This window comes from Felis catus, chromosome A3 (assembly GCF_018350175.1).
Source record: "Felis catus isolate Fca126 chromosome A3, F.catus_Fca126_mat1.0, whole genome shotgun sequence".
NCBI lineage: Eukaryota > Metazoa > Chordata > Mammalia > Carnivora > Felidae > Felis > Felis catus.
In genome coordinates, this window is record NC_058370.1 from 88,294,560 (window position 1) to 88,317,481 (window position 22,922).

The window sequence follows — 22,922 nt, forward strand, 5'->3', positions numbered from 1 at the left end:
ATTCCAAATGTAAACAATCCCAAAATAACTCAGCTCTCTCAACCCCAGGCATTCCCAGGACTGGATGTCCACACTCCCTCCCTCTCCCTCTGGGAACTCAAGGTCAGGGAGAGGTGGCAGCCTTGGGCACTGTGAAGAACTGCTTGAGTGAGGCCTTCAGACAGGGCATAGACTTTGTGAGGCTGGGATTGAAACTTCTTCATCAGATAATAGTCTTTTTGAGAGAGAGACTTCTTTCTGCTTCATCAGATCAGGTCTCCCTGGGATCAGGGACCATGACTATGGCTCTCTTTGCTCAGAGTCATAACCCATTGTGCTTAAACCAAGCTCCTGAGATTTCTTGCCAGCATAGTGTAATGGAAAGAATATGGACTTTGAAGTCACACAGGGTTGGAATCTTGGCTCCACCACTTATTAATTGTGTGGCCTTGAGTATGTTATTTAGCATCTGGGAATCTCAGTTTCCTCCTTGTAAAACTGGAGCAATGATTCTTACTGGAGAAAATACGCTAACTAATGTGCCTAGTAGGATGCCTATTACCTAGAAAGGGCTCAATGAATGTTCCCTCTCCCCCTCCCTCTTCCCATGTAGGTGGTTTAAGCTGGAGAAACCACTAGGTTCTTTTCTACCCCTCTCTTTGTCAAAAGAAGGATGCTGTGCGTTCTAAGGTAGAAATCACTCCTTCCCCCACATTACTGAAAATCACTATTACAATTCATCTGGAAGAATATATTCAATATATAGTTAAAAATATTCTACAGGTGATAATGTTGGAGAAGATGGTAGAAGTTTTGGGGAAAATTATGGCAGCGGTGACAGTGGAGTTGATGGTAGTCATGATGAGATGATGGCGGAGGGAGTGGAGATGGTGTCAGAAATTACAGTGGTGATGGATGCTATGGAGTAGGTAATGGAGAATGTTGTTAAGGTGATTATGAGTGTAGTGATGGAGACGGTAGTATAGGCTACAATGAAGTAAATGTGAGGAAAATGCCAGGGATGAGGCTAACAGTGATGGTGATGGTGGCTATAAAGCCTATGTTAGAGGTGATGATGTTTGTGTGGTTTGGGATGATTGTTTCATTTGATTTGGAGTCATGGTGAGATATGGTGCTCTGTGATCAGGATTACCTTCAACAGTTATCCACTCAAGGAGAAAGGCACAGAGGGGGCAGGCAAAGCAAGGTGGAAGAATACTTTATGATTAACTGTTACACTGGCCCTAAACTGCAATAGAAAACATTAGACTTCTTAATCATTGCTGATTGAATACACATGTTTATCTTGGCTATTTCCAGAAGCCCCACTAACATGGCATTAATGGGCTTTTTTAAAAAAGAAAGGCATAAACCCACAGGGAAAGAGAGAATGGGAGAGGGAATAGCAGCAGACAAGAGAAATCAAGAATTTGGGAATCAGAAAGTATATGGATGTGTGGTACCTGACTTAGCAGACCACAGAAAACTGAAACTCAAGCCCACAGGGTTGTGGGGGTAGATGGCAAGAACCAATAGGTAGCAAAACATTTTTAGCCACAGATTCCCAGAAAAGTCTGGGAATTGGAGGCATCAGTTACTTCCAAAGGCAGAGGTTCAGAATGAGGGTGGAAAATGGGAGGATTGGTTACAAGTTAAAAAAAAAAAAAGCAGTAAGAACCTCCCCATTCCAGATTTATTCCTCTACCCTATGCATCCAGGTAATCATCCCCTTCCATGCTGGTAGAAGACAGAAGATTTATGCTCTGAGATGTTGAACCTGAAAAGTTCTGGATGTAGGAGCACCAGGCACAGCCACGGGAGGAGAGAGGAGCCATTCTAAAATTACGGATTAAAGATAAACCTGTTCCCTGAAAGATGAGGCTCTCAGCTCTCTTCCTCATCAGTCCTCAGAAAAGTGTAAGCCAGGTTAACACCACACAGGCAAGATATTGGAGGAAAGTTTCCCAGGGTAACTGATTTTCCCAAGAGAAAAGACCTACCGGTTTTGATATTTGGTCTCCCTGTGAATCTGCAAGTCCCATTCAATTACCCTTTGGTAAGGCCCACATGTCAACAACTTTCTCTCTTCCCCTTCCACCACTTCCAATCAGAACTGCAGTGCTTCACATATCAATATGAATGGACAGCTAAGAATTACTTGATATTTGAGGAGGGCCTTCAACATGAAAGGCAGACATCCAAACCAACGAAGAGGAAAAGGGAATATACAAAAAAACAGTGAAGAAGAAAAGCACAGAAACTATGATTAACATTTTTAAAACGATAAAAGAAGGTTATGCCTTCTTTTAATGAGAACTAGAGGTGATTTTTTCAAAAAGGAGCAGAAGAAAGGAAGTCCTTGGACATACAAATATAACATCCTTATTCCATTAAAAAATCAAAAGAGGGGCGCCTGGGTGGCACAGTTGGTTAAGCGTCTGACTTCAACCAGGTCACGATCTCGCGGTCCGTGAGTTCGAGCCCCGCGTCGGGCTCTGGGCTGATGGCTCGGAGCCTGGAGCCTGTTTCCGATTCTGTGTCTCCCTCTCTCTCTGCCCCTCCCCTGTTCATGCTCTGTCTCTCTCTGTCCCCAAAAAATAAATAAACGTTGAAAAAAAAATTTTTAAAAATAAAAAAAAAAAATCAAAAGAAGAGTTGGAATATAATATAAAGTCAGGACAAAGTCCCCAAAAGTAGACCAAAGAAATGGAAATTGACAGAAAAAGTTAGATGGTCAGTCTAAGAGCAGCATCTAAAAATTTGGTCCTAGAGAGAAAATTTAAAAAGGAGGAAAATTACCTAGAACTACAGAACATAAATTTACAGATCAATTTTTTTCTATGAGTATATGGCAAACTGAATTTAAAAACAAAAACAACTCACCCCAAAGTCACCCAAAACTTTAAAAGTTTTCAGAGAGGGGAAAGAAGTTTATTTACAAATTATCGTGAATTCGAATTGTATCACAGATCTCTACAACTACCATGTAAGGTAGAAGAAAATGAACAATGTATCTAAATCCTGAGGGAAGTGATTTCCACAGAGCTCTATATCCAGGCAAACTAGTAATTGAGTACAGCAATAAAAACAAAGATACCTTAGGACACGAATGGTCTTACAAATTTACCTCCTACACAGAATTTTCCAGGAGGATCTTGGGGAATGTTATCCACCTTAATTGGGCACTAAACCAAGGGAGAAGAAGGAGACAAAAGATCCCATGATCAGGATAGAGACAAAGGAAAGTTTGAAAGTGATGATGAAGGAAAGTGTCAGGATGACAGTCATATAAAATATGTAGAGAATGGTCAGTCCATGTTAGCCATGAGGATGTAGGACTCCAGGAGGGAGGTCTCCAAGAAGAAAATGAAACTGACAGTAGTGTACATTCCAAGGAAAATTTCAGTTCCATTGGAAACCTTGGAGATAAATTAGCAAATGATACATGGAAAATTAAGCACATGGCAAATCAAGATAATTATTATTTCCAAGAGAAAACAAACAGCTGTATAAGAAAGGAAAAGTAGTTTAATTGTGATAGTTATATAGTGATAGTAATGCAAATCCTGAATAATACTGCAACAAATAGCAATATTGTGTGTGTGTGTGTGTGTGTGTGTGTGTGTGTGTGTTAGAGAGAGAAAGAGAGATGGTGTAAGAAAGCTGAATATTCATCTTCCATAAGTAGATGGTCAATAGATAAAACCTAATACTGAAAAATATAAGAAATATCAGTATTACCATGTCATATAGAAATATGGAAATAAATCCTAGAGGAAAGAGTTAAAACAATTCAAAGTGCTTGCCTCAGGAAAGGAGGACTCAAAAGTGAGCAGGATTGGAGAAGTCTTATGGTTTTCATTATAAACCTTGTAGAACATTTTACTTTCAAAAATATGTACATGTATTACTTTGATTAAAAAAATAAAGATTTAAATAGAATATAAAAATGAGAACTCTAGTGAGCCATGCTAGATTATGTGGAGAACTTCTTGACCAAATAAGTCAGTCCAAATGGCTCAGAACCAAAATCAGCTGAAAGACCTGTTCCATCTACTGCCTCTAGGTCCAAACCCAAGTCTTGGATGTGTCCACATTCACCAGAAAGCCACAAAAGGGAGAGCAAGAAACACAGAAACATCTTGCATTTACTCTGATTTCTCAAGCCTTTCCAGGACCATGTGGCTGCCACATGGAAGAATGAGAGAGGAATGGGGAGAAAAAGTTCAAGCCAAAAATAAGGAGAGATGATTGGGCCTTCTCCCTGGGGGAGCAAGCCCTAGCCCTCATACTGCACCCATGTGGGCTAGATGTTCAGTCTGGCACTCTATCTCCTTAACTAACACAGTGCACTATAAGATATTCTTAGACCTGAGTAACTATTGCAGTGCTCCTCCTTGAATATAGAGCAATGAGGGAGGGAGAGCTGTGAGTATCTTCTAGAATCCAACAGTGATGATAGCAGTGAAGCTGGAGGTGACAGTGTGATGATGGCGCTGATAGAGATGAGGAAAAGGCATGACAATGGGGATTTATAATGAGCACAACAGAGGGAGTGACTAGAGAAGTGATAGATACAGTGATGGGGCTAGCGATAGTGGAAGTGATGTTGACGATGGTATTGGAAGTGATGGTGCAAATAATTCTAGCGGGATGATGAAGGCGACTATTCATGATGATAGAGGTGATAGCGGCTGTGAAGATGGAGATGTTAGAGAAGGGGGTATTAGCCACGATAGTAGAGGTGATATGGTGGTGACAGTGGCATGATGAGAAACATGGTATTAGTGGGGTTGATGGCAGTAATGGGAGTCAAACAAGCGGAAGTGATAGTAATGTGGATGGCATTGGTAATTAGAGCAATGAAGGTGGAAGTGATAGTGGTGATAATGGTGGGAATGTTGGCGGCGATGATGGATTTGACAGTGGTGGGGATGCTGGAGTGACTATGGCCAAGATGGTGGATTTCATGATAGTAAGATGGTGGTATTGACAATGGGAGCAATGATACTGGATTTAGCAATGACAAACAGAATATTATAAATATGAGAATATCCATCAAAATCATAAGACAGATACATATGTAGAGCATCTAAAGACAAGTGTTTGAATAGGCTGGGTTATGCTGTGGTAACAAATAGCCCCCACATCTTTGGAAGTTTATATAGTGAAAGTTTAATTCTCATACTATATGTTAAAAGGTGGTTCTGCTCTCATAGTAACCCATGGGCTGTGCTGATGGAGGGTCCAATTCTGTGTGCTTTTAGCGCCACTGTGGCAGTTAGGAGAGAATGTGGTGAATCATGCATTGTTTCTGTACTGGTCAGCTTGGGCTAGGTTATGGACTCCAAAATTTCTGTAGCTTTCAACAACAGACTTTTGTACTCACATTCTAGGTACATTGCTCAGAAGTGACACATATTGTCTCTGCCTACATTTTATTGGCTGAAACAAGACTACTTTCCAAAGAGGCAAGGAAGTGCAATCTTCTCAGGTGCCTAGAAACAGAAGAACTGGAATATTTGTATACTCTTCAATGACTGTGACAGGCACCGTTTGCTCATAGGGTACAGGAAGAGTAGGGACGATGTAGGTACCATGGAAGGCTGCTATGGTCATGAAAGAAAGACTTGGTCAGTGTGGAGGAGCTCATGGAAAGGAGAAAACAATTTAGAGGCAGGAGATACCGGAGCTAGAGGCAGGACAAGTTATGGCAAAGTTCATAAACCTGCTTGCCATTGTTCCTCATATCCCTGGGTATTTCTGGCTTCCCAGAAATCCAACAGATTCTAGGAAAGTTTGTTTGGAGCACAAGATTGATAGACAGAAGCAGCAGAATATAAGGATGGAAAGGTCAGCTAGAGCCATGGCATGGAGGGATTTGAAAGCCATGCTGAGGTATTTTGCAACATAAACCACAGATAAAATGCTACATAGCCAAATAAGCTTGGGGAATGCTTCATGGGTATCACTCTCTTGTACATTAATTCTCTTTGCACCAGGAAACCCACTGGTGATAACTCTGCCATCTGCAACACATGGCTTCCAATTCTCTGGGTGTAAACATCCTGGTCAGCAGGATGGGGAAGAACAAGGAGTGGGGGCATAGGAGAAGTTTATGGGTCAGGCCAGGAAATGGTGCACATTGCTTCTGCTATAAAGTGTCATTGGACATAACTACTTATGTGGTTGCACATAACTGCAAGGGAGGCTGGGAGGTATAGTCCAGATGTTTGCCCAAATCAGGAGAGATGAAGTTTTGGAGGGCAGCAAATATTCTCTTCATAACAGCTCTTTTCAGATCTTTAAAGGACTTGAAAGTGAGTGAAGGCCAAATCTTTCCAGTATGAGATAGGGTGGCAGATGTTGGCTCAATGAATGGAAGGATTTCTTTGACCATTTTAACATAATCATGGACTGTCAAGATTGGAAGGGGTCTGGTATGGTTTAATCCCCAATCTAGGGCTTGAGACTCATTTCTAAGAACTCTGTTTAGGGGTGGAGCATTCTCCATGGATGAGGTAGCCTGTTTCATTTCCAGAATTCTGAAGGCTAGAAGTATTGACCACCGAACTCACACAGAACTGTGAACAAGAGCATATAAGCAAAGGCTTATTCTTGTGTCAGTCCCCGTCTCCATACCTTTCTCAGCACCTTGATGGTCCTCAGTTTTGTTTGATGGACACCTCACCCCCACAAATTTCTTCATATTCCTAAGTACCAGGGACACATATGTGGCAGCTTTTATTTACACTCTGGGGGGAATGTCTTAGAAGTTGGATCCCTGTAAGTGCAGTCTAGGTGGGAGCTTAAAGAGTGATCTCTGGGCCTTGCTGTTCTGAAAAGTCCACCCTCACCTCTGCTGCTCATTCTTCTTGGCCATATTTCTCTGAAGGCCCAGCCTGGCTACCGTACTGCCAAGCTCCACCCCTCTCCCCATTCCCTGCACCCTTTCCTGTACCCTGTGCTCTCTCTGGAAACTGTCAAATTCTCGTTTTCCTATGATGAGAAAATGATTTCCCTTAGCCTCCCATCGCTTTTCCTTGAGGCCGGCTTTGCAAACCATATGGTTCTTCAAGGCACTTTGCTTCACACAAAGGTGTTTACTTAGAAGAGGCATTAGGGGCCCTTGGGCGGCTCAGTCGGTTGAGTGTCTGACTCTTAATTTTGGCTCAGGTCATGATCCCAGGGTTGTGGGTTGGAGCCCTGCACCAGGGTCTGCGCTAAGCATGGAGCCTGCTCAAGATTCTCTTTCTCCCTCTGTCCCTCCCCCCAACTTGCTCTCTCTCTCTCTCTCTCAAATGAAAAAAAGAAAGAGAACAAAAGAAGGAAAGGAAGGAAGAAAAGAAGGAAGGGAGGGAGGGAGGGAGGGAGGGAGGAAGGAAGGAAGGAAGGAAGGAAGGAAGGAAGGAAGGAAGGAAAGAAATACATTATATCGCTCCTGTAGGGGGAAGAATCACTGCAGTTAGTTAGGGTGTTAGTTGACTTTGGTTTTTTTCCCCCTACTATTCACCCATTCATGCATTCATTCAGCACCTTATTTAGTGATCACCTACTATGTGCTGAGCACATAGGTAAAGTGCCTAGCACAGATCAAGGACTCAATAACTGGTAGCTCATTGCTCATTTCCTTCCCTCTCTTCCCTTAGAAAATTCTCCCTGCAAATGAAATGACACTTACCACCAAGAGGCCTCTAGTTCTAGATGCTAGGGAGAGCTGTGCAGCTATGGGATTGGCTGCCCCTGAGTGCACATCCCCCTATCCCTCAGGCTCCCACAGTGGAGACAATAACCTAAAGAGGGGTCACGCTTGAGTGTTCAACCTCCAAGGCCATTGCTGTGATTGACAATGGTAATAACCCTGACAGTCTGATGTCCCCTGTATAGACAGGAAATCCAGTCTTTATAGTTGATTACCTCACAGGGGTTCTGGGTAGTCCTCCAGCGATGTCTGATCCAGTCTCCCCGGTGCCAGACCTGGCCTGGGTGTCACTGTCTCATCTGCAGTCTCATTGACTGTCTCATTTACTGCAGTCTGTCTGATCTTCTCCTGACTTTGTGAGACGCAATGGCTGGCTTCCCCCTGGGAAGCAGCATGTTCTCATTTAGATTAGAATCTCCTATGCGGTACTGTTCTGCAGGGACCTGGCTCCCAGAGAGCCACCCAATGGTCAGATGACTAAGGTAGCCCCACTCTCTGTGCAGGGAAACTTCTGGGAAGCCAGTTGCCCAGCTATAGGGTTAGGTCTGCAGGTCTGCACCACTCCCAAGAGCAGCATTCACATCATGGAAGTGCTCCATTCTTAAAGGCTGCAATGTGAATGGTGGCCCCTGCGGTTGTATAATGTAGCAGTCATAAAGTAAAGTACACTTTATTTGCATCAGTAATGTGCTCCCCTTGAGTGCAAAGAGCTGTAAGCTTTCAAAGTCCAGTTCTGTGCTTTCCGTTGATCCTCAAAACACTCTGAGGTCAGGTGGCATTTCCATTTTACATAGGGGAAACTGAAGGACACAGAAAGTGGCTTCCCCAGGGTCACACAGCTAGAAGTGGTAGGGCGGGAGCTGGGGCTGGCCCTATGCTCAGACTCTGAGCACAGTGCTCTGACTGCTGTGTGGCAGCTCCTTGCCTCCTACCAGATGTCCCCAGCCTCACCATGCTCCTGCCAACCTGAATGCTTCCTCTACTCTGTCTGCTATTCCCTTTGGGTTCAAGACCCTCATTTCCAAAGCAAGTATATGATAAGTAGTGTGGGCTGATGGGAGAGGATAGCAGTGCCACCTCTCCAGGTGACACAGATCCATTTTCTTAGGAGCCTTGTTTTCGGGGCTTCCTTGGTGCCTTAAAATGGGAAGTGAGTAGGGAGGTAACACCCCTCGATATGGCCTAGGATGAAGCAAGGGAAGAAGGAGCAGTGTTGGGGTGGAGGGGAATACCACTGGCACCCTACATCCCACCTTGGGTCTGTATCCCATCCCCCTTCTTGTCCTCTGCTCCTGTCTGTCAGATGCTCCTGACATCTAGAAATCTGAGATGCCTGGAAAAGAGGGGAAGAGGCGGCAAACAGCTATGAGCTCATCCTTACTGGCCGGCGCCAGGCGCCCCTGCGGGACCCTTTTTCCATGGCGGGGTCCAGGCTCCTCGGGTGGCGATGACTTCAGGGCTGGAGATTCCCCACTGGCTGCCCCGGGGGATGGACGCTGGCTTGTAGTGCATTCCAGCCGTGCTCCCCTCAGCCCTGGCGACATGAGAACCAGAACCCTCGACCCTCTGTCTCCCCGCTACTCTCCAGGGGAGCCTCAGGCCCAGCTTGTCCCCAGTCGTCTACTCGGCTCCTCCTGACCCAGACCTTTCCAGTCCCCACTCTTCCTGTTCCAGAGATGGAAAGCCCAGGATCAAGAGATGGGATCCTCCTTCTTTCTCTTGACCTAGCTTTCCTTTCTGCCTTCCTCCTTCCCTCATCAGGTCCCCAGTCTGCCCCCTAGTCCTTGGTTCTTCTTGCCCAGCAGACATCAGCTTGGACAGAGTCAGTGTCCCCAACAGCAGACAATTATGGCTCCATGAAAGCTACCTGAGAGAAGCAGTTGTGGGCTGCCCCTGGATCTGTCCATGCACGCTGATGATAGACTTTGTGGAAACTTTGCTTCTCCTTCCCAAACCTGTCATGAAACACTGTACTCCAATCCCTGTCCAAACCTGCCTCCTATCTAGTCCAAGTCATTGATCCTCCCGCCTCACCCCATGTTGCCTTTGCAATTCTTTCCATTCTCCTGGTCTCCTTCATGATCATGGGGTGTTTTATGGGCCTGTGGACTGAGATGGCCCTGTCCAGTAACTACACCTCCAATATCCATTCTGGCCACCATGCTATAGCCTGGGACTCAAGAGTATTCCCACGACTATAGGGCTTCCCTATATCCTTTTGGTCACTCCCCCATATCTACTAGCACTGCACGCCTGTTATCACTGTCTACACACTGCTGGTAATCTGGCCCACAGCCTGTCTCTCTGCTCCCACCCTCAGCCTGTCTTCTTGAAGCTGTCTACACTTGCTTCTCTATTCAACTTCCATTCTCAGCTCAGCCTGCCCCCCTCAGACACAGCCTGCCCCCAGCCCGCTGAGTCTGTGCTCTCTGCAGTCATCAGTGACCTTCTCTGACCTTGTTCCTCTGACCTCTCTGGTAGCCAGTTACACTGACCATCCTCCTCCTTGGCCTTTCTGCTACCCTCTGGGCCAAATGATCCCAAAATACAGTGGCTTAAGCAAGAGGGAAATTCATTTCTCTCTCAGGAAGGCTGAGTGCATGGCTGGTTGGTTTGATGGTGTGAAGGCCTGGCTCCTTCTCTTTGTTCTGCCATCTTCCATATGCCACTTCCGTGTCCTGGTCCTGGATGGCTGCTCCTGATCCTGTCATACGTGGGAAAAGGGAGATGAGGAAGGGGAATGCCACACAACTTTCCTTTAGAAGCAAGACTCAAAAGCTGCAGTGTCACTTCAGCTCGTGTCCCACTGGCCAGAATGTAGCATATGGCCACACCTAGCTGGGGACTGTGATCTCTAGCCAGGCAGAAATTCCATTGCCATGTAAGAAGGAGAGAACAGATGTTGGTGGACAACTACCTCTGATTGCTCCTTGTTAATATTTTGCCCCTTAAATGTTGGTGTTCCCTTTTCTGGCCTGCTCTCTTCTCTATGTGTTCTCCATGGGGGACTTAATGCACCCACAGATTCAAACCCCACCTTTCTGAAGTAAGGCATTCGCAACTCTGCATCTTAGCACAGACGTACCTTCTGGTTCTATACCCACACTTCCACCCCACAACTGGGTAATTTTTTTTGGAGGTCCCACTAACACCTCAAAATCAATATGCCCCCAAACCTAACTCATTATTTTCTTCCCAAATTCCCTTTTCCCCGTGGGGCCCTAGCTTCTGTGTGTGGTACCACCCCTCCCACCCCAGGTTCTCCATCAGTTCCCATGCAGTCCATCCATCAAGCTCCCTCAGAGCCATCCCTTCCTCACCATCTCCCTGCCTCGGTCCAGGTATCTGTACTTCCCTCCTGGCCTTGCAGCCGCCTGCTAGCTGTCCCCTGTGCATCTGCCTCCCCAGGTGTACAGAGCAGCCAGACTGTCTAAAATGTGCGCCCCCTGCTTATACACCTTCCATGGCTCCCCAGTGTCTATAGAGCAAACCCCAGTCCATTCCCTGTTCTGCTTCTTCCTATTCATGCTTTGCCATTCAGGTGGCTTCATGAGCTCTGAAAAGTGCATATCCTGTTTCTCGGCCTGTGTTTCTCACCCATCACTTTCTGTCCATCTGCCCAACTTGGCAGATACCTACTCAGCCCTCAGGACTTGGCCTAAGTGTCTACCCCACTGGGAAGCCCCTTCTCACCCACTCCCATGCCTTTTGGGAGCTCTGAGATGTAACTCTAACCCCTGGCCTCTATGACACAGCCTCTGTCTGGTCAAAGCAGAACTGTAATGATCCATTTCTGTATCCCTCTCTCACCTGCCCAGGGGCTCTCTGAGGGCATATACTTTCCTTCTCCCTGGATCCAGCATCAGGCACAAGGCCTGGAAAATAACAAGCATCCAGAAAGTGTTTGTTGAATGAACAAATGATTGTGTCACCCTAGCTCAAAAAAATGTGAAGGATTTGAATGATGGGACCATAAGGTTTTTCAGGTTTACCTTTCACTCCATCACCCAGACGCACCATTTCTCAGCACAGACTTTAAAATTTTTTTTAATGTTTATTTATTTAAAAAAATTTTTTTTTCAATGTTTATTTATTTTTGGGACAGAGAGAGACAGAGCATGAACGGGCAAGGGGCAGAGAGAGAGGGAGACACAGAATCGGAAACAGGCTCCAGGCTCTGAGCCATCAGCCCAGAGCCCGACGCGGGGCTCGAACTCACGGACCGCGAGATCGTGACCTGGCTGAAGTCGGACGCTTAACCGACTGCGCCACCCAGGCACCCCTAATGTTTATTTATTTTTGACGGAGAGAGAGAGAGAGAGAGAGAGAGAGAGAGAGAGAGAGAAAACAAGTGAGCAGCGGAGGGGCAGGGAGAGGGGGAGACACAGAATTGGAAGCAGGCTCCAGGCTCTGAGCTGTCAGCACAGAGCTGGACGTGGGGCTCAAACCCATGAGCCGTGAAATCATGACCTGAGCTGAAGTTGGATGCTTCACTGACTGAGCCACAGGCATCCCAAGACACACCATTTCTTGTCATACCCACATGTTCTTAGGCTCCTGTATCTTTTGTCACTTGCTTCTCCCAACCTGAAGGGCCTTTCCCCCTTTCTTCACTTGTTGAACACATACTCATCCTTCAAAACTCACTTGTGGGCTACCTTATTTGGTCTGCCCAACTCAGTCACATATTCTTTGCTCTGGATTTCTGCTGCTCATGCTGCCATTATAGTTCTGTATTGTTACTGTCAATAGAGTGCAGTGTCCAGCTATGCTATTAACATCTCTCACCCCTCCTTATATATGTAGTTTTCTCCTTTCTCTGCTGTCCCCATCATCACGTGGTTGAAAGGAGGGGACCACCTTGGTGTTTGGCAGCCCTGCCTTTGTGGTCACTGTTGAGACTTCCCCAAACTGGGTCAATCGTAGCTCCTTACCTTTCTAGTTCTAGCTCATTGGTTTAAGACCAACCACCTCACTCAATCCAGGCCACTCAGAGTCATTCCCTGATATGTTTTCTAAAAACTGAGAAAGAAGTAGTATGATGTAAAACTCAGAAGCTATTAGAGGCCATATCTTCTTTGTGTGATTGAAGCCATTGTGCAGTGAGAGAAGGAAGCTAACACATAAAAACGCATGGATGGCATGGATTTATATATATATATATATATATATATATATATATATATATATACACACACACACACACACACATACACACACACACATATATGTGTATATATATGTATATGTATATACGTGTATATGTATATATATATATAAAGAGAGAGAGGCACATGCACACACACACATCTGGAGGAGCTTGAAGGATTCCTGCTCTTGCCATGAATTCGTTGGATTCTCTGAGTAAATAATATCCATCATTTTTCCTAATCTGGTTCAAGTTGCAACCAAGAGTCCTAAGTAATACATATACTAGTTTGGTTCTGCTTAGTATTGTAGCTATCGGAGTGCAAATGTGACCGCACCCCCAGTCTGTCTCTGAGTTTGTAGAGGGCACAGCCCCCTTTGCTGCCCCCTTGTCCCCCAATATGGCAGCATCCCCTCTCAGGCCTACAGCCCTACACCAGGGCTGGTTCATCTTTGCTAATTCAGTGACTAAATGCTCCCACACAGGATGACTGGGCTGCTGCCTGACCATGGCTTTCCTCCCATTTTAGGCTGTGTAAACCCATCAACAATCAGCAAATTAATAGTCTGTGAGCCAAGGTCACTCGTGGTTTGTTTACTGCAGCCGCTGTTCCCCTGGGCTGAGGAGTCCTTTCCACAGGTGTTTCTTCAGCCTGGGCTTAATTTATTCCTTTCCCCTTCCCTTCCTCACCCAGGCTAATTATTGCTTTTGTTTATAATTGAGTTAAGTAAACTGACCTCCAGTCTTCTCCAGCAGAAGCCTCCATGCCTACACGGTCCATTAATGCCGCTGCAGTGTGGCTGGACATCAGCCAGGCTGTAGGACACCACACATCTGGATACTGAGAAGGCTTCAAGGGCCGCTGCTGAAGGACAGTGTCAGGGCTGGGGGAAAGGGACACAACAGCAGACTTTCATTGCCAGTGACCCAAGACTTTGCCTGGCACTCACACCAAACTGTTCCTGAAGTGAAGTGGTGAGGTCAGCCTGGGTGTACATTCTGAGCCATGGGCGATGCTTGGGAGGGGAGCAAGATGTCTCCCTGGGAAGAGACCATGGGGCAGATCTGTAGAAGGAGCAATAGCCAAATGGTTGTGGCTGAACAGAGGAGGCTTTGATGGGGGAGGGGAGGCACTGTCCTCTGCTCAGCTGGGCACTACTGGGATGGGCAGTCACTGGCCCTTTCTGGTGCTGCTGTCTACACTGGAACTGGAACTGCAGGGACTGAGTCCAGCACTCTTCAAGGGCCCACTCCAACCAGGAACCCATAAATACTGGGCTGGTTTTAATACAAAGACCAGCCCCAGGCCCATCAGCAGGGTGTTTTCAGCAGGGAGGAATAGACATACTCTTTCACTCTGGCTCTCATGTGGCCCAGCACAAGGGGAGCTGTCTGGGTGGGGGCTACCAACCAGAGCTTGGCTGCCCCCCAGCCCCTTGCCCTAAGCCCTGACGTCACAGCCCAGACATCTGGCTGTCGGATCTGATTGAGCTCATGCCTGGAGGGAGCTGGCAGGCCATGAAGCCTAACCCCGCACACATCCATGCCCACCCAGCCAGGATCGGCCCTCCTCCTGGGGCAGAGCACTCACTACACTGAGCCTTGATGTCCTCGTACATTAAATGGGGATAATGATGGCACCTACCTGGAAGGGCTGTAATGAAGATTAATGAAGACCATGAGCTGAATGTACACAGCATACAGGACCTGGCAGATTTTAAAATCCAACTGGTGATAGCCACTAGAGTATCATAACAAGATGCTCCTCCTACTCTCTGTGACACTAATGTGCTGTGTGATCTTAGGCAAGCCACTCTTTCTGAGCCTCAGTTTCTTCATCTGTAAAGCAGGAGACTTTCCATCAAGCTTCTTTTTCTAATCCAAAGTTTCACTATCTGTAAAATCAGGATAAGATATTTTCTTAATTATCTACTGGGGTGGATGGAAAGAAACTCAGATGACATATAGTCAATGCGATAAAGCTTTGAAAAATATAAAGAATTCAAGAGATAATAATGATAGTGAGCAAAATGATAAGTGCTAATTAATTCTAGTCATTTCCTAATATGCTTTTATTTGCTTGCCGAATGGTTGGAGGGGAGAATTTCAAGTGTAGGTGCTGAGGAGGAAACCTGGCAGAGTGGTTCTGGGCAGAATGTAAATTATGCAGGGATGTAGCTGAATTGGAGACATTCAGCCCACTCTTGGGATGTCTCCAACCTGCTAGGTGTGTGGTTTGGATAAGCTCCCCAAGTGGTTCTGAAGCTCTTGACTCCCACCTCATTCCCCTTCTTGGCTATTCTTTCACTTATGACTTTGAAGCTTATTGTGAAGTCAATGCTGCAGGGATCCCATTCATAGCTATTCTCAGATACTCATCTCTGTCTGTGTGTCATTGAGATTCCTGTAATGGAAGGGTCTGGGCTAAGAAGGGGGTAGACTTTGAGTTGGAACATAAGGGGAGAGTTCCACAGAAGGGAAGACTGCAGGCCAATGTCCCCTTGGCCAATGGTCCTCACATGTCTCCCTTTTGTACCTGTGGAGACAGTTTCAGCTGCTGTGTTCTCAGGAGCTGGCACAGGGTCTACATTAGGATATCTTAGCCCCTTTAATCCCATTATTTCCCTCCCTGTCCTCCACTGATCTGCCCTTCTCTTGGAAAGAATCATTACTATCTTTTGCATATCTCCATGACTTAAGCACATTGTGGTAAGCTATTTTCTATACCTCGTATTGTGAGGACAATACATATTTCATTTTTCTTTTTTTTTTTGTTTTTTTAATATTTATTTATTTTTGAGAGAGAGGCACACACACAGAGCATGAGCAGGGGAGGGGCAGAGAGAGAAGGAGACACAGAATCCAAAGCAGGCTCTAGGCACCGAGCTGTCGGCCCCAAGCCGGACATGGGGCTCGAACTCACAAACTGCAAGATCATGACCTGAGCTGAAGTTGGATGTTTAATTGACTGAGCCACCCAGGCACCCTGCCGTATTTCATTTTTCAAACATACAGCATTATGATATCAATTAGGTATCTAAGGCTGGGATCCCCTAGAAGTAGTACTAAGACAAAGATTTGAATGCAAATAGGGAAGCGATCTAAGAAAGCACTGAAGGAGTACAAAAGTGAGAAAGGAAAGGGAAGAAGCCAGTAAAGGGAGTGCTATTGAGTAGCTATTGGTGTGGGAAACTGGGGCACAATCTCACTGAGTCATTCCAGGCAAGGGGAAGGAAGCTGAGGTATCTATGTACCATCTCCCTGTCTTTGACTGAGGACTGCCTCCAGGAGCGCTAAGCCTCCATCAACTCTGGCTTGTCCTGTGCACAGGCAGACACAGGTGTGTAACAGGCAGTCTTCAGTCTGTAGAGGTGACACTGAAGACTATGGCAGGCATCCCAGGGGGCCTGCTGCAATAATGCTTTTACAAATGAGGTACATCCCCCACTCTTGCCCTCAACTCACCAAGACTGCTCTGATGTGCAATTTGGAGTTGGGGTTCTCTAAGTTGGTACACTATGACAGAGTTTTGGACAATGCCAGATACAGTCATTATGAGAGGAATTAAAAAAAAAATCTATTGAGCCCCTGTTGTAAGACAATGTTCCATGCATCTCATTTTTCTGCACATCTTGCCAGCACAGACACAGGCTCCCTTTGTTCTTGATTTGCAGCTTTGTCTGTGTCCAGAACAGTAAAGAGAATGTCTATTTCTAGATCAAATTTGAGGCATACTTATTGCCTATTATAAAAGATTCAGACTCTCTAAGCTCAGAGGTCTTCTGTAATACAACCCACAGTGAGTGCAGGTATCACCTGGCCCTCTTTGCCTAACACTGTAGAAATTAGGGCTCCCTGGGCTGTGCAAATGCTGATGCTCCAGACTGTTATCACTGTGAGTAATAAGTCCTTTGACTCTGACCCAGGAGTCTCATGTCTTCTGCCAGCATCTGGGAAATTGTGGCAGGTAAGCTTTCTAGCTTGCAAGAAGGGTGCAAACCTCAGCTCCTTTTACAGTTCTTGACACCTTTCCTACCTGCCCCCCAAATCAAGTGCTTGGCTATCATGTAAGTGATGTAAAGAGACATGAGACCTTCTGTTCAGGAGCTCAAAATCTATTTGGGCAAGTAAGATGAGTAAATAGGAAGTAAAAAATCATCCACAACATGGTCTGATTACTAATAGCATAGTGCTTGAGAAGGGGCTTTGAGGATGGGGGTTTGGAGGGAGGGAGAAGAGCTGGAACAAAGCAGGGAGGCTGGGAGTGAGTGCAAAGTGTCCAGGGCAGTCCACACCTGGTATGGGTGAGGGTCAGCCCACACACAGAAAGTCAGGAGTTCCCAGCTAAGGAATGCACACTGAGATCTGGGGGTGATGGGGAGCCCTGGAAGCCCTATACCATGCCGCCCATGTGTCTCATGCACCACCCTATCTTCTCTGGGACTTACTGTTCTGACACCTTCATTTCCATCAACTCGCTGTGCCCAAGGTGCCTTGGAAAAGTCCCCACAGAATACGTGGCACTTTTGTGAGGCATGTAGTTGTTTGTGTGGCCTGGGAGCTGGGGGTGGGGGCTGAGTCCAGAGTCCATAGAGCCCCCACCCGCTCTCCTGGGCAGCAGCCAAAGACTACCAGAAATGTCCAACAGGGAGAAGATTTACAGCTGAGCTAGGAAGAGCATCCCTGTAAAGATACCTACACAGTCATTTCAACAGGAGAATTTACAAGCATCCACCCTCCTTCACTTGCTACTGAGTGGAAAAATACACTGGGCCCAGAGCTGTGAGTTCCTTGCCAAAGCCTGTGACTCATCCCTAAGTCATAAATAACGGGTCCCTCATGACAAAGCAGAGAAGGGAGCCGGGCCCGGGGCCACGTATTTATTAGAAAGGAGAGTATAACCATTAGTCGGGGGGCTTGGTTTCCGGAAAAGTCAAACCACACCACGTTAGAGAAGGTCAGGAGGCACTTCCACAGGAATTCAGACCTGACATTTTTTTTTTTTTTCATATTCTCAACCTTTCATCTGGGCTGGAGACCCTTGATGCATCCACCAGAGGTATCCCTTGGCCACGCAGTCCCATGGATCAAGGCAGGTCTTTGCCATGTCCCAGGCCCTATTAGGTGTCTTCTGACAGCCACAAAAGGAGGCAGAACTGCATGCCTTGGTGGCCACCACGTTGTGAGCATCAGGAAACGTTTACTGCCTGAAGTGTGACCTCTGGCAAGTTATGGTTTCTCACGGGGCCTCCATTTCAAAAGGCTTCCAGGCCCGCTGTCAGAAAAAGGTGGGAGTAGGTGCAGGCACTGTGTGGACAGAGGAACTGGCTCATGCTTGTGAGAGGCATGGTCTTAGGGCAAAAGGAAAGAAAAGGAAAGGTTTGCTTCTCTCTGGAACACACTCTCTGGGGGTTTCTTCCTGTCTCCGCACCTCTCTCTGTCTCTGGGTATATAGGACTAAGAATCCAGAGGATAATGGATGTACACAGGGAGGAACAATAAATCACTTACAGACTGTCAATGAAATCTTCACTGCTTGAAGAAAATACAGGCGTGTGTGATTCAGGGAAAGCTGAACTTGCCATCTTCCCTCAGACTCCTCCCGTGTTTTCAACACTACCTCCCTTGTTGCTCAGACCAGAAAACTGGGTGTTTAGGATACTACTCTGCTTCCCCCCCTTCCTGCACCTGCTCAGGACATCACCATCCCTCACCTGATGGCACAGGTCTGAGCAAGCTGCATTTCCAACCCTTCTGTGCCTCCTACTATATTCTAGCAAAAGTCCACTCCCTTTCGTGTGGCTTCCAGGCCTGGTGGGGCTGCACCATTGAAGTTGTCTGATTTCTGTCTTGTTCCCCTGCCTGACACCTACTCACTCACCACAGCCCAGGGTCAGCTCCTCCTTCTGCATCCTGCTCCCCTAGGGCCACCTCGGCCAGGTACACACCAACCTCGGCCTCCTGAATCTTGGTGGCCCTTAACTGCTGCTACCCATCCATGCCCCCAGCCTGGCCATGCACCCCCTAGGCAGAGACTGTCTTACCTAATCCTCTGTGTCCACACAAACCCTGTCATGCAACTTCAGCCAGGGAGAGCTCAAGGAGTGAACGATGAATGGCCAAAGAGATGAATGGAGTGGTGAATCAACCCTGCCTTTATGACAGCCCTTGGCACACACAGGAATGTGTGCTGAGTCTGCTTCCCTACTCTGAACTGTGCCCTATTTTCGTTGCCGCCTTCTGGCCTGCAAAGCCAAGGGCCTTAACTAACAACTGGCCTTGAGCACAGATGACTAACAGAAGCTCCATGCGTGGGTTGGCTGTTTGATCTTGGCTACCTCGGCTATTAGGGAGACTCCACTCCTCTACCCTGAGCTAACTGGCCATTTCAGACACCACATGAGGGGCATGAGTATTTATTATTGTGGGTTTCCAGGGCCCTGGTTTTGGGCTATTGTGTTTGGAAATGCATTCCTCTATTGTGTTTCCATGAACACTGCAATCAGAGCATGAGCATTAAAGCAAAAAGGAATCCCAACTGTCAGGTCTAGAAATCCTCGTAGGAATCTTCTGGATCAACCAATGCCTTCACCATACAGATGAATTCCTTGGAGACAAAGATTTGGTCCACAGTCTTCAGCGCCAGTGGGAGGAGCGGCTCTGGAACCCCAGAGGTTATTGGTGAACCCACTGCCCTGGGTAGCTGGGTAGTTGACTCAGCATTCTCATCTTGCCACTGCCCTCTTCCTCAAGTCCTGAGGCCCCTGGGCTGGCCGATGGCTCCACAGCCTCCTAGGCCCTTCCCACATTTCTTGTCTGCCTTGCTGGTTTCCAGTTTTGCTTGTTTCTCTTATGCCTCCCATCAAGCACCTGGTGGTTGGGCACAATAAGACTTCAGCCTTGCAGACAATGGATTTGGGTCTCAGGTCTTAGAATCAAGTTCTTGGGACAGATTTAAGGTAAAGGCCATCAAAATGCCTTCCTGATCCTGTTCCCGTGTCTGGCAGGCTCAGAAAGGGCTGAGAAGAGCCTGGTGTGGACTTACTATAGGCCCATTCATCCTAGTGGGGCCACTGGGCACTCACCAGCTGGGGAGGAAACACCCAGCCACCGGCCACAAACAAGGGAAACAAGTGTGAATAAACACACGGCAACTCCTGGGCTTGAGTCTTGAGTCTTTACCACCCAAGTGTCCTCACTTGGGGAGGGCTCTCTGGAGGGGGATAAACTCTGGGAAGTTTCAGGGCAGAGATGGCCTTGGAGAAGAGGAAGGACAGGGGCCAGAAGGATACAAAAGATGCCCTCTTCTCAGGGGCGCCTGGGTGGCTCAGTTGATTAAGTGTCTGACTTCAGCTCAGGTCATGATCTCATGGTTGGTGAGTTTGAGCCTCGCATCAGATTCTCCGCTGTCCGTGCAGAGCCTGCTTCAGATCCTCTGTTCCCCTCTCTCTCTGCCCCTCCTCCCCGCTCAAAAATAAATAAACATTAAAAAAAAAAGGATACCCTTTTCTCTTGAGATCCTGATTAGCACTGGGGCTGGAGTAACACCATGCCTTGCAGCCCTGTAGCAGGTGGATGGGAAGGGAGGGGGTGTTAGATTCAGCCTAAGAGGGGCCATTGAGGCTGGTGCCCTGGGCTGGAACCCTTAGCCTCACCTGCCTTAGGTTCTGGGGCGACATTACCTCCCTTCCAGCAAGCTTCCCCTGTGACCCTCTGAGCCACCTCTCCTTTCAAGCGAACACCCTCCCTCACTCCATCAACTGTCTCTGGAGAGACACAAAGTCTCTCAATGTGCAGGGAGAGCTGAATTCCCAGCTTTCCTCCTGACCCCAATCCAAATCAATTGCATGTGTAGGGGAATGAAGACAGAGAGGTGTGGTTCTAATGGGACTGGAGGCAGCAGGAGTGAGCTTAAGTTTTATCTGGGCGGAGGAAGGGAGCTGGCCTTACTGCCGGTGTGCAGGAGGCCTCCTGGGGACCTCTCCAGCCTGGGGAGAAGTCGGTACTGTTGGTTTCTGTCATTGCCCACCCCCAGCCTTTGCCCCCACGTTCCAGGCCTCACAGCTCTGGAATCATCTGTAGCTTGCCCAAGCTGTTTTCTCTGCTCAGACCATTCTTCCTACCAACTTCCTAACCCCATCTCAGCCTTAATGCCCTGCATAATTCCCACTCACTCTTCCAGAGCCCCTTCAGATAGCAAGCATATGACTAGCATTTGCTGAACAAAACCCCAATCTGGGGGCTGCAGGGACCAAGAGGTCTGAATTCAAGCTCAGTTCTCTTTGCAGATAATCTGCATCTAATTTGCTTGTGATCTTGGGCAAATCTCTCCTGGTCTCTGGCCTCAACTTCTTTATCTGTCAATGAGGCAGCTAAGTTGGCTGAGCTGTGAGTCTTCCAGCTCTGACACACACCCTGGGTGGCAGTGAGGCCAAGGTCCCGGCCCCATGCTCTCCCTGCTGGCCTGCCTCACCCTCCCCAGCTGGGAGGAACATCCTGAACAGCGTTAAGAATAATAAACACGGGCTGATAAACATCAATAGGCCCACCCGGTGCCAAAAGGGAAAGAGGGAAGACTGTGCTTTGCTGGCTGGAGCCTCCCTGGACCAAAGAGCCGCTGCCAGCTCCTTAATCATCTGGAGACAGCCGGCCGGCTCCCCCAGCCCCGCCCCAGGCCCAGGGCAGGCAGAGGCCAGGCCAGGCCCTGGGGGAACCAGCCACTAGGTCCTTAGCCTCAGGCTGGCCACAGATGGCTCCCTGACCCCTGTGCCAGGGCCTTTTGCTGAACAGAGGCTTATGTCACCACCCTGCTTGAAACCTTCAGTGGCTCCCTCGTGCCCACGAGACACAGCCTACATGCCCCAGCCTGGCATGGAAGGCCCCTCAGACCCAGCCGCAGGCTGCCTCACCAACCTCATGGCTCACCTGGTCATGGACTACGGTTGCAGAGTGTATCTCGTCATTCTTCAGAAATGCTAAGCTCTTCCTCCTCTGAGATTTCCCTCAGACTGCTCCCTTTTGGGGAAGGCCCTGCTGCCCTGGCAAAATCCCACTTTGACTCTCAATTTGGGTGCAGGTTTAGAGCTAGCATTTTTAGCTAGAGGGGCTCAGTATTCCAATTATTTGGTTCATTGCCCAGCTCTCTCATAGATCATGAGCTATGGAAAGAGGAGACCTGTTAGTGGAGGAGTGAGGTAGGGTGCTTCCTGGAGCTCTCAGCATCACTTACCTTAGGTTCTAGAGGGATGTTACCAGGAGCCAGGTGGTCTGGGTTTAAAACCCGTCCTGTCACTTTGCTATGTGGCCTTAGGCAAATCACTTAACCTCTCTGTGCCCCAGTTTCCAGTAAAATAAGGATGATATGAAAGGCTGCCTTTAGGCTTACAAGGGCTGACACATCTCCAGCCCTTAGAAGAGGACTGGGGCCCAGCAATGCCCTCCTAATTGGCCCTAATTATTTACTTGTTTGTTTGTTTGTTTTAGCCCTAATTATTTAGATTTGCATACCATGCACTACCAGTGCCTGGCACACAGTAGGCCCCAGCTGCGTGTGTTGAATGACTAGATGACTGTCTGACTCATAGCCAGAGAAAGGACCACAGGCCTGGCTCCTTCGTGGAGTCTTGGTCTGCTGTTGTTATGCAATGAGTATCTGCTGAGTGCCTGGCTGTGGTGGCCAATGGTGTATTGACAGGACAGGCACCCCCTAAGGGCAGGAGCTGCATTTTCTCCACCAGAAGAGGGAGATCACTTCACGTGGAGCCTGTGGGTTTTGGTGAACTTGGGGACTTCTGGTTGCCTCGGCCTCTCCAGGGGTGCTGATGAACTCAGTGGTCGGTGGCTCTGGGTGCTGAGTCATGTAACACTTGGAGTTAGCGGTATGGCTGGGGAAAGGAGGGTGGCCAAGGCAGGAAGTGGGCTGCTGTGGCCAGGGCGGGCTGCCCTTATGACCTCTTGGGCCTCAGGGGCTCTTCCCAGAGCTAGTGACCTGGCTCATTCATTAAACCGCAAGTCTAAGGGCACCACCATTCCCAGGGAGGCTCGGTTCGCCGACTTCCAGCCTTCCCGCCTCCCTGGGGAAGCTGTGTCTCC

At 47.7% G+C, this 22,922-nt stretch overlaps 1 long non-coding RNA gene across 3 annotated transcripts in view; it reads left to right on the top strand.

The window, feature by feature from the left end:
* The window catches only part of LOC123384497, a 69,970-nt gene that overhangs the window by 13,440 nt on the left and 33,608 nt on the right, over positions 1–22,922 (top strand). The window contains exon 5 of one of the 3 annotated variants that reach the window (XR_006595663.1): positions 1,698–2,391. The exons of the other annotated variants lie outside the window; for them this stretch is intronic. This is a non-coding gene — a long non-coding RNA (uncharacterized LOC123384497). Of the gene's footprint in view, positions 1–1,697; positions 2,392–22,922 lie in introns of those variants that run through there. 3 annotated transcript variants of the gene reach the window in all.